Here is a 16,428-nt window from a genome sequence, read left to right on the forward strand (position 1 = left end):
AATAACAACACCCCAGAGGTGAGGGTGTTTTATTGTGTATTTAGGTACAGTATATTGAGATCTGGTTTATGATTCGGCTGAGTGTCTTGGCTTTAGGATGGAAGGCTGGGACCCCATGCAGACTGAAGAGAGATCCAAGGGGTAGCTGAAAAGGTGGAGGTAAGGAGAAGGAAGGATGTGTGAGGTGAAACATAAAAAGAAGAGGGATCTGTGTATAATGTATAATTCAAAATAACATCAAGACTGATTTTTATTTAGAACAGCTGGGGCAAAAAGCTTGGTTGTCTTCCATCCCAGATAAGAGATGGAAGATAAGAGCTTCAATTTATTAGAATTCCATTCAGATGAATAGTAGATTGCAATGTACTATTCCTGGTCAGATGAAGAAACCAAATATATATTAGGGAGCAGTCAGACCCTAGATTACTCCCAACTGTTATAAAAGGCTATTTCAGGTCAATGTAAGAAAGCCATTTTAAAATCAATATAAGGTACAATATACAGTATGGTAGGAATGTCAGCTTCCACCCCTTTGAATAAAAAAAGAACTGTTCTACCCTTTATTCTCTTTGTGTGTGGATTTAGGACACGTTGCCCTAAATACCCAACTAGTTTATTTTTAATTGAAGGACTGTGTAAGCTATTGCCAACTGAACATTGAAAGCACAGAAGTGATTTTCCTCTTAACTTTGAGAGTGTACCATGAAGTGTTGCAGACAGTGTTGAACGTGTCCTAAACGCCATGTAATGTTTTGCATACAATTCACTGCAGAACGTTACTGCTATCTATAAACTATCTATATTCCATCTTTCACAATTATTTACCACCTACTGTTTTGAAACTTTAAGAAAAATGCCATATGAGTTTGATCCAATTAAAATTAACCTTAGAAATAGCTTCCAAATGAAAAAGACATGCACTTAAATGAACAACGCATTACGGCTGGGCCTGAATTTTTTATTCTTCAAATGTTCCTTTTATTGTACTTGGAATTGGATCTAGACACTCTTTTACAATTACTTATACATTTTTAAAACAGCTGTTATGTTTATTCTCCTAACCTGGATTTGCCAGTAATTATGTAATGCGCTTAGGTCATTTAAGCGTGCTAGCACAGGACAAATGGGAACAGTGCAAGATTTCTACCAGAAATGTGTGGAGTTTCTATGTTCTCCTCATGTTCATGCCAGTTTCCTTCAGGTGCTCCAGTTTCCTCCCATAAGTCCAAAACACTGGTAGGTTAACTGGCTTCTGGGAAAATTGGCCCTGGGCTGAGTGTGTGTGTTACTGTCTGTGTGTGTGCCCCATGATGGACTGGTGTCCCAGCCAGGGGGTATCCCGCCTCTGCCTGTTGCTTGCTGGGATAGGCTTCGGCTTTTCCATTACCCTGGATTGGATGAAACGCTTAGAAAATGGATGGATGTAAGCCTGTCAATAGTTCTTTGTACACAACACAAGTTTTGCAGTACTTCATAGAACCTAGAATCAACTGGAAGTGTAACAGACTTCCCACTCAAAAGCACCTGGCAAGTCACAGAGGCTGATTTTATAAGGGAAGCCTAGAATACCCTAGGCAACTCAAACCCACACAGCCCCTAGGGTACTTGAACCATTGTGCACCACCCTTTGTAGAATCATTTACAGCTAGCTAATGACAGCCCAGCCTCAAACGCGTAATATTATAAAGTGCCAAACCTGCACTCTAGATGAGTTTTTTCATTCACTGAACCACCTGGGAGAGGCCCCTCTTCATACAGTTTGAAAAGAGTCATTCATTGAAGACATAATGATCATCCTGATTTTCAGTGCACTTCAATTACAAATGGAAGATTTTATGGCTGAGGAATCTTGTATTGCATACAGTACCTGGCAAAAATACAAACCCCCAGAACTGCATTGAAATGTACTTCTTTTGTCAGGTTATTAAGGTAAAATAAAACATTTTTTCTTCATTTTCAACTATCATCATCATTTACAATCTACCACTGAAAGACACTACTGTGACATGTGCTATAAGAGTTCATTCTTCATTTCTTCCTGTTTCTCATCAGTCTTTGTCATTTTAGAGATGGTTGACATAGTTAGAATTGATGACAGAGGTTAAATATTAGTCTAGAGACCATCTTGTAAATTAAAAAAATAAATGATAAAACACCTCCACAGCTCTGGAATACAGAGTGTGGTTACACAGCTTCTTTCATACTCAGTGAATTGTTTGGTATCTGGGAAATAAAGGTAAGATCTTAAAAGCCACATATTTATTTGTGCATTTGGAGTGAGGTCCAGTCCCAAATATTACATCAAACATTCACACTCAATTTGTAACATCAACAAACCCTGATGCAATCAAAAGTAGGCGTAAAACCTGAGAAAAGTGAGACATAAAATAATCCTCTACAGGCGAGATCACACTCTAGATCAATGCTAAAGGAAAACAACCATCAGTCCATAAACAAGACAATCAAGAATGCTGATCTGTAGTGCAGACACTCCCTCACTCCTATGCTCCTCTCCCCTTCATTTCCCCTCCTCTCCTGCCCTCTGCTCTAAAGGGCTGGTCCGTAGTCCCAGACTCAAAAATGTCCAAAATATTTGTTTCCACCAAACATGAGCCTACATTTCTCACTAGATAATGCTGAGCTGTAAAAGCACATTAAAATATATCATGCAAATTTCAGTAAATCAAATTACACAAGTACCATAGCAACATTCCTTAACCAGATGTGTGGCACTGTGAAAACCCAACCTATAATGTAAGAATGGTTAGATTATGCAGGGCTTGACATTTTCCTGGATATCTTAAAAGACTTCCCCAGAAATGTAAAAGAAAACAATTGAACAATGAATTGCAGTTTTTTTGGAAAGTTGAGTAGATTTGAAAATGTGTGTATTTGTATACAGTATAAAAAAGTTTATGTATTTCAAATCACGGCAGCAGAACATCTTTACAGCACAGGCTTATGACTGTTCTGTTGGGACTGCAAGTTTTCATGTATGCCAACCAACAGCCTATAGCAGAAGCATAGGGCACAAGTCTTCAGAGGATGCTCACACAAAAGTGCAACTGAACTATGAAGCTTTGAACCTCACTGAAGAGATTATACCAGTTCATCGACGTACACCAGAATTCAAATTAATACACAGAGGTCTTAAATCATGAGGTGTGCAAGATTTGATAAAATGCTATACAGTATTCAATTTCATTTCCAATTTCCGAAGTCAAAAATATTTGCTTGGTGTGCTTTTTAAAAGTGCCTGCTTTTAAAAATTACACAAATGCTTTATATAATTGCTACTGTATTTCCTGCTGTCAGACCCTCTATAAAAGACATTTTCCTTCTCAAGTTCAGTTTCGTAAACACAGGAAGCCAGACAAACAATATGAACTAGAAAGGGAAATGTTTGCACATTTAAGCATTTGAACATCGATACTTTTGCTATTTAAGGTTTTAAATTTAAAATACAACTTTTGTTTTAGCACTGTTGTCTTGTCTCAGGCAAAATTATGAGTGCACGAGCCAGAGGCAGCTTATGTCAGAGAGCATCAGGACTAAAGTCATCATGTGTGGTTTTAGCATTAGAATCATGTGCCAACTTTACGCAACTCTCTCCTGCATACATCATGCAAATACATAACCGGTATTACTGACTATAATAGTATAATAGTGATATGGAAAAACAGAAAATTAAAATCACACAAAAAAAATCTATACCAGATCAGAAATAATACAATCGTGTGAAGCAAACTCATCTTAAACTGTAAACACAGAGAGCGAAAATAATTTTCAATATTTTGTCACATCAAATTGGCTATCTCTTCAGTGATTGAGCCTGTGTGTGTGTGTTCTTCAGAGGTTCCAGATGTTTGACCTACTGTATTTTTAATCAAAATTTCTGAAACAAGGGAACCTTGAGAGTGGAAAGCAGTACAGGTCTCTGCACAGAGTGGAGGTTGGGTTTATACTCCAAACACTGCTGGTTCATTAACTGACTAGCACTGGGATTTCTTTGGCTTGTCAGATACTGGAGATTGTGCAATTTCTACTGAATACACTACATCTGTTATCCACCTGATGCTTTATCTTTGCTGTTAGTGCTGTCAGCAAGCAGTGTAAAGAGACGTGGCGTGACAGTCTGCAGTTTTATTAATTCACTCTATGCAAGTCGTAGAGTTGCAGCAGTGCAATCAAGTTTTGAAAATGTTATAACTGGGGAGTTTCTAGCAATTCTTCCATAATCAATTAATAATATATATAGATATTTATTTGAAAGTGGCATCAATAGCGTTTTATAAGGCATTTATTTTTTATTAAACTACCTTATGTTGAGGCAATATGGTTTAATACTAAAGTCAAGTGAAAAGCATTAGTTATAGTAAAGCTTTGATCTTTTTTTGTTCCACAAGTATAGCAAGCTTTTTTCCCCCAATGACACAAAGAAATAAATCATGCATTAATAAGTTCATCGCTTATCCCCTTTCTGATAAAAAGCAGTGCCATTCATATAACTTCCTGACTGCTCCCGCTCTCATTCTTTTGCTACTTCCTGATGTGTTTGGTGGCTTAACACAAGAATGTCAGAAAAAAAATCCCACACTTTATAAGAAGGTTCATCCTCTGCAGGACAACCAGACAACTCAAACAAAATGAAAATAAAAAGTAAAATCTAACAGAGAAAAAATTAGGAGTAGCAGTAAGACTATAATAAAAGATATTTTAAAACCACAAGCCTAAAACCTAACCCCCTGAATAGAATTATAAAAATACTACTTCCATGACATTACACAATTGCATCAAAACGTTATATTTATTTCCTTTATAACAATACTAAAGGAACTTTCCTTTCATATAGTAGCTAGCATAAAAAACAGTCAAATTATCTATTAAGACTTGAAGAATATCTACCTTTAAGGTTAACCACATAATTCCCAAATAATGGTTATTACAAACACCAATCTTATTCAATATTTCTTGACGCCCCCACAAATAAGCAATAAAAGCTAAGATGCTCAGTTTTAAAGGGACCTTGATTTAGTATCAATGGGAAAAACTTCACTACAGACTGCACCTAACTCAGAGCTCATGTGTTTTCAAGCCCAGTCATTACTTACAAAATAATGAAAAACATAACCAAGATCAAGTGTCAATACAACTATATTATGTGGCTACATTCATAGTTAGACATAGAGCTGATTAATGGTTGTATAATTATGTATTGTACATAGTTACTTTTTTGTAGATTAACTATTAAGAGGAATCAAGAAAATGGTTTGTTTCATGTCTGACACTTTACTCACAAAGTTTTACCATTTTGTAGTGTGCTTTTATGCATTTGTAAATTGCAACAAACTAAGGATCAGGAAATAACCCTGAATTATGTAACATCCTTTAAAGAGAGCAAATGAAAAGAAAGCACCAAAGAGATGTCAAGAAAATGCCCCAGCAGTATTGAAGTCTTAAAAGCTGACCCCTGTGGTACAGAATAAACATATGAATCCTTGTAAAGCCTTCCCAATAATTCACAGAGAAGCACAATCCAATACCAACTTCCAAGAGATCTTATGGTTCTCCAAGAACTGCACTTGTCAAAATATCCATCCATTTTCTAGCCACTTATTCAACTCAGGGTCACAAAGGAGGCAAAGCCCATCCCAGCAAGCAACAGGCGCAAGGCAGGATACACCTGGATGGGATGCCAGTCCATCACAGGGCACACACAGACACACTTACAACAGAGTCAACTTTTGTGGGACTGTGGGAGGAAACCAGAGCACTCAGAAGAAACCCACATGAACACAGGGACAACAGACAAACTCCACACAGATAGCAACCCAAGAATTGACCCCAGGGCCCAAGTGTTCCAAGGCAACAATGACAAACACCACATCACTGTGCTGCAAGGTCAGAATATACCCTACTAAAATAATTGTATTTAATGACCTATACAGTATATAAGAGAGTCCCTGTGTATGTGCACTCATGTCCTACAAATTGTGTCATGTCCAGACTGCAATTCTGCATTGTGCGTTATGCTTCCACAGGACTCTGGGTTGCCACAACATTCACACATGGAATAGGTGGCCATTTGGATAATGAACGTATATATATAATATATATATAATAGAATGAAAAGAGATGATAAGGCAATCTCAAATTGTACACTCCCTCTGATTCAGTTTTACAGAAGGCACTGGTGGAAACAATGTATGTTTCCATTTAAACCAGACCAAACCTACTGCACAAGATATTAACAGTTATTGGCTTCATTTGTGAAGTACAGTCATTGTCTGGTTTAGTTTTTTCCCTGAAGTTATGGTATGGACAGCATTTCTGTTATATTGTACGATCCTGCTTCTCATTAATTGACCCAAGATCTCTGTAAGGTATTATTCTTAAAATCTATTTCTTCAAATAAAATGTGGTAGATACCATCAGATCAAACTAAACTTTAAATAGCAAGTAGCCATTAAATCTTTTAAAAATCATCCATTAAAAAAAGGTTTTAAAAAGCTACTATACGAGATTTACACATAACTCCATTGTTCTAGTTTGTTTAAGGGAAAACAAATCATACTGATCAGATCAAAGTTTACAGGTATTAAAATCCGGTTGGCGAGAGATTCCTCCAACCACTAAAAAAGACTAGTTAATGTTTTACTGCAAATTGTCTGAAGATTCCAAAAACCTGATTGAAAATGTATTTTGTGACATGATTTACCTAGACTGGTGGGAGAACCTTGAAGGAAACCGATTGATAATCCAGCAAAATCTCTTCACTGGTGAATTTGTGTCTTATGTAAACAGATACTGTAACAGCTGGATTACGATAATAAAATAAGTTAATCAACCTTACATATACATAACACTATACCACACAACTTTGGGAATCCCATTAAACCAGACACTAGATCCTTGAGATTCAAAGGCTCAATGACTGACGTAGGTTCTTACAAACATGGAGTTATAAATTCAGACATGTGACCAACTCCAATAAACATTTCAAAGCCCTATGATTAAACAGAAGATTCACATGAGCACCTATTTGATTTTTTTTTTGTATGCAACTCAGATCATAAAACTCAGTAATGTAGATGGAGTTTCCACTTGACATGAATCCACATTGTATTCCAAGAATGTGATCTGGCACAAGACAGTTGGCAGAGACTCCAGACAGAGCAGCAGGGTGCCTAACTGAAGACCGTGTCTTTGTCCTTTTTCTTCAGCAATATTGGGAATGTTCTTTTCTCATGATGTTATCATACTTTCAGAGGGTGGAACGCTCTAAAAGACCAGGGCAAATACTGATTAAGAGAAGAACAACAGTCTTATTTCACTGGAAGCATGACTGCTTTGACTGGCAGGGAATTTATATAATGCAGTCCTTTGTTGAATCTATGTGGTCTTCTCTTTTTAGCGTAGTGTATACTTAATACCTTGTGAAACAAGTGTTTACAATACAGTATTTAAGAGATTTTCAATTGGGTGTTTACACAGGCTACCATTTATAATGTTTTAATTGTATTCCTTCATCACTGTGCTCTTAATTACAAAATTAATTTAACTTATCACAAAATGTACTTTATAAGCACGCCTGACTTCTTTTCGGTGAGCTTTCATTCATCCATACTGATCCAGGTCACCCTCTTAAACCAGCTCCAGACCGTGTATCTTTATTTTCAGTCACATACATTTTATGGCTCTTGCAAAACAATTGTGAGCTAACACAAAACAGGAAAGAGAAGTAGATTCAGTGAAAGATAATCAAAACTTAAGTAAGAATCACGCATTCTTTGACTTGACAGTGGGCTTAATAAACACTCCCTGAAAATCCTCTTATGTGAATCGTCTCATGTTGAGTAAAACTCGTGACTGTAGAAACTAGCGTAGACATTTTTGGAAAGTAATGTGATCTAGCAAGAAACCGCAAGAAAGTTTTAAAAAGTAGCGCTTTCATGTAAGGTTCCCGAAACATTTCCGAAACAGCACTACAAAACTAAAACATTAAATAAGCCATTTTTTATTAAAGACATCCACATGTCCAACCAAATAGAGTACGCAGAACTAACAGACTGCACTGCAATTCGCAAAGGGTCAATGAACTCGAGCCTGATAGAAACGAGTCACAGGTGAGAAACCAGGCTAACCTCCAAGGAAACCTTAGAGCATTTGCTCTTAACTGAGTCTCGGCCTTCATCGTCGCCATGTTATTACTAATACAACTGCAAATTATTACTAGGAATCACCAGGAAACTCATTGCCTGGTCCTGGGCTCAAAAAACCAAGACGGAGTAGCACACTAATGACGTATCTAAAATTGTAGAATTAGCTAAATTTGTAGAAAGAAATTGGTAGACTCCTAGGACATGTATTTACAGTATGTTGATGTGAGCAAGGTTTCGTTGTTAATAAACTAATCTTTAAAACAGTTTTTGATGTTACCTCGTTACCTAGTAAAGAGAGAAGCAAATGCTATGATACATTATACAGTGCACACTGAATAAATAACTTTGCAGACTAGAAACTATCGGAGACTTTTAAAAAAAATGTCTTAAGAACTAATTTAGCTTCTTTAAGGTACGCCTTTCTTATAATGGACAATGGGGAGTGACTTGATAGCTTCGGATCCAAAGTGACATTCAAATATATTTAAGATATTCGCTTGTTAAACTACCAGAATGAATCCGTTCAGTAGGACCTACAGTATAAAGGAGTTACTTGATCTGATGCTTTGGGACAGAACTGATACACCATTATAAAAAGGTTGAAAACTCCTGCCAAATGCAATGGTGTGCAAGACTAAGGCATTGTAGTAATGTGGAAATTTACACAAAAAGTTTGAGGGTATAAACTGTTACACCACAACAAGTTCACAACAACAGATCGCAGCCTTGTCCACTAATCTAAAAGCTTCCAGTTGACAGTCAATTAATGCCCTAAAACAGGAGTCCTCAGTTTTGGTCCTGTAGGGGTGGTATGTGTACAGATTTCACATGGTACAGTAGGTCTCAGTAGTTCTCACCAGCAACTGAAGATCATGGATAAGTTGATAAATTGGTTCAATTATGTCAATAATTAATGTCTGTAACTTTTCACACAGGTCTAGGATTGGACAGAACCCCCCCTTGCCATGTTCATAAAACAAGGTTTCCCAGTCTTAATTCTCACCCCAGTGTCTGCAGTTTTCAATCCAGTTTTCTGAACTAAGGTATTAATTTGTTTTAGAGACTGAAAGTACATTTGATTTTTTTTTATTTTTCAAATAGGGGAATTTTTCAAGTAATGGATTTTGGAGGTAAATTAATACCCAGCAGTTCCAAAACTCGAAACAACTCAAAAAATCTAATTGGTAAATTGTTCAATTTAGTATGCAGTCACATAATAAAGTGCTCGAGTGAACAACAATCATCTTAAAACTCTTAAACTATTGATGAGGAGTGATTTTTCCTCACTTTCCTGTAGGAAAAAAAACATTACTGTTAATATTACTCTCCTTTTTAATTTCCAGCACAGATCTGCAGGATCTTGAATTTTAAGCTTTACATTACCCATAAAAAAACAAGCCTACAAGGTCTACAAATCCTTATTTTGTAACAATTTTCACTTTCAACAAGTCCAAACATTTGTGGGCTTTCAAACCCATTCATGAAACATTTATGAAAGTATCAGGCAGTCAGACCAGGTAAACTACATTAAGAGCTTTCAGTCTCATGGAATATCCTACTACATCAGCAAAAGAGGAAACACATGTTTTTGAAGAATACTAGACATTAGAACGTGAGAGATAAATCATCTTCACATTTACTGTAACTGAATTAGCATTCAAACATAAAATAGTCCGTGTAAACTGTTTAAGAGTTATACTTTCTTGTAATTAGAAACTATTCGATTGCAGTGTAGCGTGACTTAACCTAGGAAGGCAAATGAAAGTTGTATTGCTTATGAAATGAAATTACCTGTAATAATAAGCTAAGGGTGACTTACAGATGCGAGGCACGTCAATCTCAAGCTGTCTGCACACCAAACAACAATATTGTGCGACAATGTATCACTTAAGCGTTCATCACTGAGAGGTAACTACGAATCTAATGTGTTTAAGACACTGGCAATTTGCACAGAGCACCAATGATATTATCGGCTTGAAACAATTGGAATAAGCCAAGAATCCTAATCCGTTGTTAACGTGCAAGTCACGTGAAACCATCATGAACACCTTTCATAAGGTCACAGCTGAGAACATTAGGTTAAATAAAAGAAACAATAGATACACAGCTATGTACGATTAAAAGCAAATCAACGCCAATAAGGCTAAACGACAGTAACATATACCCCTAATAATTATAATGTCCTTAGGAATAATTAACAATAAGTGAAGAAAATGGTTTTATTAATAAATTGTGCAAAGAATCTGCCTTTCCAATAACATGAAATCACAGGGTTTTTTTTTACCTAAATACATTACATTGTTTAAAATGTTTGTATATAAACTGGTTTACCAATGGTCAGGTAACACGAACACCAAAACCATATTAAGACAGAAAAAGGTAATTTAAAATTATCCTTCTTTAATTTTTACTATCCAGCCTGAATATCTGAAATGTAATTCGAACGAAGATGCAGCACTTTAGAATTTAACACGATTGTTGCGCAAAATAAACTAGTATCTCCTTTCAAGTTACTTCCACCGTCCAGTTAGACTAGTCAGAAAAATACATTATTTGTTGCACAGGTTGCGGCAAGCGTGAGAATTACTGCTGTAAAGCGGTAATTGATGTTGCATGTACAGTACTACGACTATTTTATCAAGCATTGCTAGACCTATCTGAAATTCTTGCTTTCGAAAGCTGATGCCTAGAGCGGCTGTAGGCTTCTCCGGTCCTAAGCTTGCCACCTTGGGGAATCAGAAAAAAACTGCGCGGACTCACCTGTCTCATCTGCGAGAAAGGTGATGCATATCTGATCCCATCTGCTTGTCCACTGCAATATCTTTGAAGAATCGCAATTGGAGAAATAAAACACTCGCTAATTATTTTAGCTCGAAAAATGCGGATCCCACCAATCGGCACCCTTCTTTATTCATTCATTATTGCTTTTTGAATCTTGAGAAGCATGGGAGGGGGACTTTGCGTCAGGTTTTGGTTGCCTAGAGACAGTTTAGCAATCCCGGACAGGTCCCTTTTCACTCCTGTGACTTGCTGCAATCTGCTGTTGCTCCCTGGATGCATTCGCCAATCGTGTATCAACGGTGCAGCATCATACAGCATCTACTGTGTCCTAAAGCCGTCCATGTTTATCAACGAATGGAAATTCTGATGGATAGTTAACCACAATTTAGCTTTCCCCAGATATTTACACGAAATATTAAAATTATATTTAAATTTAGAAGGGCTACTTCGAGATAAGTGGTTCTCTTTCAAACTAACTAGTGTGGTATTAAAGACTGAGTAATTCACTACTCTCACACTCCTACCGCACCTCTTTTTTGTAATTGCTGTCTGTTGCAAGGTAGTAAATGGCCACAGCTAATATAGTGGTGGGAAGCCGTGATCCTGGTGGCTACAGTTCCTTAGGCTTTACAGATCTCACCACAAGCTTACACTCTGGTAAACACTTACCTTAATATACTGAGTAAAATGAATTGTTCAACTATGATCTTATTTGCTGTAAAGAGATAAAGACCCAGCAACTGATACTGTATGACTTCCAAAGTCCTCCTATAAAACATAATACAGCTCTTTCTTGCCAGTTGAACTTGGTTTTAATTTAACCCAGCAAGAAACTTATGAGTATAAGAATATAAACCAAGGAATATTCAGAAAGCACAGTTATAAAACAAAATAAAGAGACTGTTATTCTTAGGGAAACATCTTTTTTATCCTTAGTCTCTTTTTCCATCATTGCATATTATGTAATTTTATAAAGCAGATAATTAAAGGAAGATTAAAGACAGGTTACATCACTGACCAGGAATGCCAGGAAAGTCTAAAACATCGGAAAGTTTCTGTCTTTACTCTGAAATCATTCAACTGTATTATTTAGCAAAGCTGAGTCAAGTCTATTGCATATGCTGATACTTAAGGGTTACTTAAGTGTGTTTAAATGAAGCCCTGTAGTGATGAACGCAGACATGCTGTATTTGAGGTGCCTGGCCCAACATTTATAGAACATTTTTTTATCTGATCATTACAAGCTTTCAAAATTGAATTATGAATGAATTTATATTATTTATACACTTGAATTACAGTACATATCTAAACGCTGGTGGGCAGCACAGTGGGACAGTGGTTACTATTGCTGTCTCACAGTGCTGGGACTGTAGGTCCAGTACTGGACCCAGGTTGCTGTCTCTGTTGGTGTTTGTTTGTTTGCATGGGTTTCCTCCCACTGTCCAAAAAAACCCATACAGGTGGGTTAATTGGCTTCTGGGAAAATTGATCCTCGGTGTCAGTGTGTGCCCTGCGATGGACTGGCATCCCATTTCAGGGTGTCCCCTGCCTTGCGCCTGTTGATTGCCAGGATAGCTCCAGCTCCTCCACGACCCTGACCCTGAACTGGAAGAAGCAGTTAGAAATATGTATGGATGGATATCAAATCTGCTACACCAGAATAGAATGCAGCATCTGTTTTCTTTTGCTTGAAACCTTTGATCTTAGAGGTTTGGTATATTTAGTGAAGAACTGTTGGACTGTTGTGGCACTAGTCCTACATGATATGACACTGTACGATTTCTATCCACAGGGTGCATGGCAACGTATACTACAGAGATTTAATATAGCAGCATTGAACACGATTCTTATTGGTGTTCATTCTTCATACTACGAGTTTTATTGCATAATTTAATTGATCACTTGTGGATTGTAATTGTGTGTTCAAACATGGTACGAAACAGGGAATGAATTTCAGAACTTATTAAATTATTACAATATTGTAGACATTGTCTAGTGATTGAAAACCACCCTGTATTTTAGGTACACTACAAAAACTCATTCCACAAGGGTAATGATTCCACCATAACACCTTGTCTTTTTCTTAAGAAAGCAAACAGGCCCAGACTATCATTGTTCTTCAAATGTGCTCTACAGTGTACTAAGAGCTATGGTTCACTGAAGTGTAGATCTAGTTAAAATGGACATTAGAGATAATATGTGAACAGCTTCTGTTCCCAGAATAGCTGCATTATTTGATATATCCAACATTTCCATGAAAATCAGGTAGAGATGGGATCATAAAACAGCAACACGAAGAACTGCATCTCAATCTGGAAATCTGTAATGCATAAAATGACATTTAAAGTGTACTTGTTGACATATCCCATAATCATATAAGCACACCTTCTACAATAAAAAAAACATCTAATTTAAAAGTTATTGAAAATACTTGTATTAATTGTTTTGTTCTGTAATGCACTACCGCTCTAATTCAAAAGAAACAATCTGGATTAGTTTTTAGTTTTATACAAGGAATTACTGTACAAACTTCCAATACTACAGTAGATAATCAGTGAAAGGTGTTACAGTAAGAGCCAGAAGAAGTTCTGGGTAGCTCAGCAATATGATTTGTAGTATCAAAATATGGGTAAGGTAATGACCCTGTCTTGTTTTAATACATACTGTAGCACACTCTGTGCATTCTGTCTCATCCATCTATCCATTATCAGAAGGCCACTTATTCCTGATAATGTTTGCAGAAATCTGGAGTCTATCCAGGAAGAATGGAGCACAAGGCGAGATTATACTAAGTACTAAGGATGGCTTGCCAGTCTATCACAGGGTGCTTACACACAGTTACATTTAAAGACAGCTGAGCCAGAATATCTCTAGCAAGAGGGAGGAAAACCTGTGCAGACAAAGAGAGAAGATATAAACTCCACAGAGAAGGCACGATAGGCCAGAAAATAGGACAAAGAGCTGTGATGCAGCAGTGTTAACTGGCTTTGTGCAAGGCTCCATCATACATGAAAGGAGTGTGAAATGCCCCTAAAATACAAGAGTCTGGGGCTTCAAGGGTCTGACATATCAACTTGTTGTTCAAGGAAGGTCAAAGTTGGTCAGTGGATATATTTACTTCAATTTATGTCCACTTCCTTACATCGAGCCTTAAATATGCCGTGAATACTCCAACTACAGAAAAACTAATCATATGATCTACTTCTTAAACTGTTCTTAAAATTGAGTCAGAGTTTTGATTTTCAACCTAAAGCCTTAAATGGTTAAGCTCCAGCATTTTTAATCATGTATTTGGTTACATTCCATCACACACTTCATGGTGACAAGAGCAAGCTTGTCACGGGTTCAGGTTCTTAGTGCAAAGCTGCGCTCAAAGAGTGAGTCTGCTGTTGCCTCTCCCCCTGCTTGAATTCAGAGATTAAGGCTTCTTTTTAAAAACCCCGTTCTACGTGAACCCAGCCTTTTTAATCAAGCTATATGTTTTGGTTATGTTCATACAACTCAGTCAGGCGACCTGTCACGACCTCTCAAGCTGCTTTATAAACCAAATATTGCAACTGGTTAAAACCTCAAGTTTGGATGGTGTAGTTAACATAAAAAAACCCTAGGGATTTTGTGATCATTATGATGAGCTTTATGAACTTTTGATTCTCTAAAGTTTACTCTTAAAGAAGAGTCTCCTGGAAAATAGTAATCCAGTAGTGTATTTGAACAGTGGAAGAAATCCTAATTTTAGCTATTTTGTAAACTATGATGGATCATCTGTGTATAATTGCATTGGGTTTAAAATGAAGAGGTCAGTTCAATGAGAATACTTGATCGCTATGGTAAAAAATGCACCATAGGTGAGATCTCAAGGTGGTAAAAGCCTAAGAGACTAATAATGACTACATGACTCTAAAGGAAATAAAAATGTGTTTTGGAGGTACTTCAAAGTAAGATCAAGCTTTTCAATTCCAAGGGTAAGGGTGTGATGAAAGTACCACAACATCGATGAAATCATACATCTATTTAAAAACCGTTTATTACTCTACAGTAGTGTTATGTTAATAAATTACATTTTAATTTGGCACAGAAGACATTGAAATAGGTTTCTTAGTACTACACTTTGTACTATCTGGTACTTTGTTGATTTTGTTTTGTAAAGATACAATGTAAAAATAAAATAAAATTAAATTAACATATACAGTATAATAAACACAGAAAACATAATGTTCAAAATATAGTAAAACAGATATACAGTATGAATATTATAATGATCAATATCCAACATTGTTTTGAACATTGACCACTTTGTTGTGATCTAGATGGTGTCAGTATATAAAATGATTTGACTTTTACTCCATCAAATCTATTACTGTAGTGACATTCGAAGATGTAGAAGATCTTTCTGAGGGTGGTTCAGATCATACACTGAAGAAAGGGAGTGACTGACCTCTGGTGGAAAAAATCAAAATTGGTTCAATTCAATCCCAGATTCACAAAGTGATATTCTGTATGCAGGGCGTTATATTAAAAGAATCATTACTATTTATTGTCACAGTGTAATTGTGCATATTTTCTATTCATGGTGCAAATGTCATACTTCTGTATGGGTGTCTGCATTAGGTCCTGCATTATAAGACTGCATTGCATTTGTGGTTGTTCAGAAATGTGAATTTGAAAAAGTACTGGCAATAATTATGCACGCAAAGGAGAGAGTGGGTATCAACAATTTTTGTGAAATGTTACCTAATACGGTGTTATATTGATATATTGTTATATTGCTACAATGTCCCTGGTTGTAACCACTAGTGCTATACCACCCCAAAGCCTGGATTAGTCTAGGCACTGATACCACTATAGATTTCTAAATATGTGGTGAACACAAAGGCATATGGGAAGAAAATTTCACAGAACAAGAGCACAGAAAAATAACAGTTTAAGCTTAGTAAGACTACTCCTATTGAGAAATTGCAGTAAAATTTCATTGATTTAATTTAATGTTAAAAGACTCTAATGGAGGTTCGTATTTCAAACCCGTCCCAGAAACTGACACACTTGACAACTGAAGAGGTCAAGGAAGATAGAAACATTCAAAAACTAATGTAACATTCCACATATTCCTTTCTTTGAGATAGTAGATATTCAGAAGAAATCTTGAAAATTACTTTGCTTCAAATACAGGGGTTAATGTTTCTTTAAGAACAGTAAGATACATGTTAGTACAAAGCCTCAAGTCAAAACTAAAGTCTTAATGCTTGTGTAGCTACTTGGAAACATTTGCTTCATCCTTATCATTTTCTCTTTCCTCAGAATAATAGACTATTTTAGATAAACTATGAAATCAGCTTTGCAAGAGACAAGTAACATCCTGGAACCCAAAGGGTCACCACAGTGGCAAAACTATAAGAAAACAATATTGATGTCTTTCCATGGCCAGCTTTTAGCCATTTAAAACTGACTAATAGTTGCCTACTAATTAAAACTAAATAATACTAATTAG

The 16,428-nt window shown here is 36.4% G+C and overlaps 1 protein-coding gene across 1 annotated transcript in view; it reads right to left on the reverse strand.

The window, feature by feature from the left end:
• LOC148674646 (protein FAM167A-like) overlaps positions 1–11,224 on the reverse strand; it is a 28,343-nt gene extending 17,119 nt beyond the window's left edge. Inside the window, exon 1 of the mRNA XM_088624962.1 lies at positions 10,923–11,224. The gene's annotated coding sequence lies outside the window, so the exon portion shown is untranslated. The remainder of the gene's footprint in view (positions 1–10,922) is intronic.
• Positions 11,225–16,428: the final 5,204 nt, after the last annotated feature.

The sequence above is a fragment of the Lepisosteus platostomus genome, chromosome 3 (assembly GCF_059453375.1).
Source record: "Lepisosteus platostomus isolate fLepPlt1 chromosome 3, fLepPlt1.hap1, whole genome shotgun sequence".
NCBI classification, from domain to species: domain Eukaryota; kingdom Metazoa; phylum Chordata; class Actinopteri; order Semionotiformes; family Lepisosteidae; genus Lepisosteus; species Lepisosteus platostomus.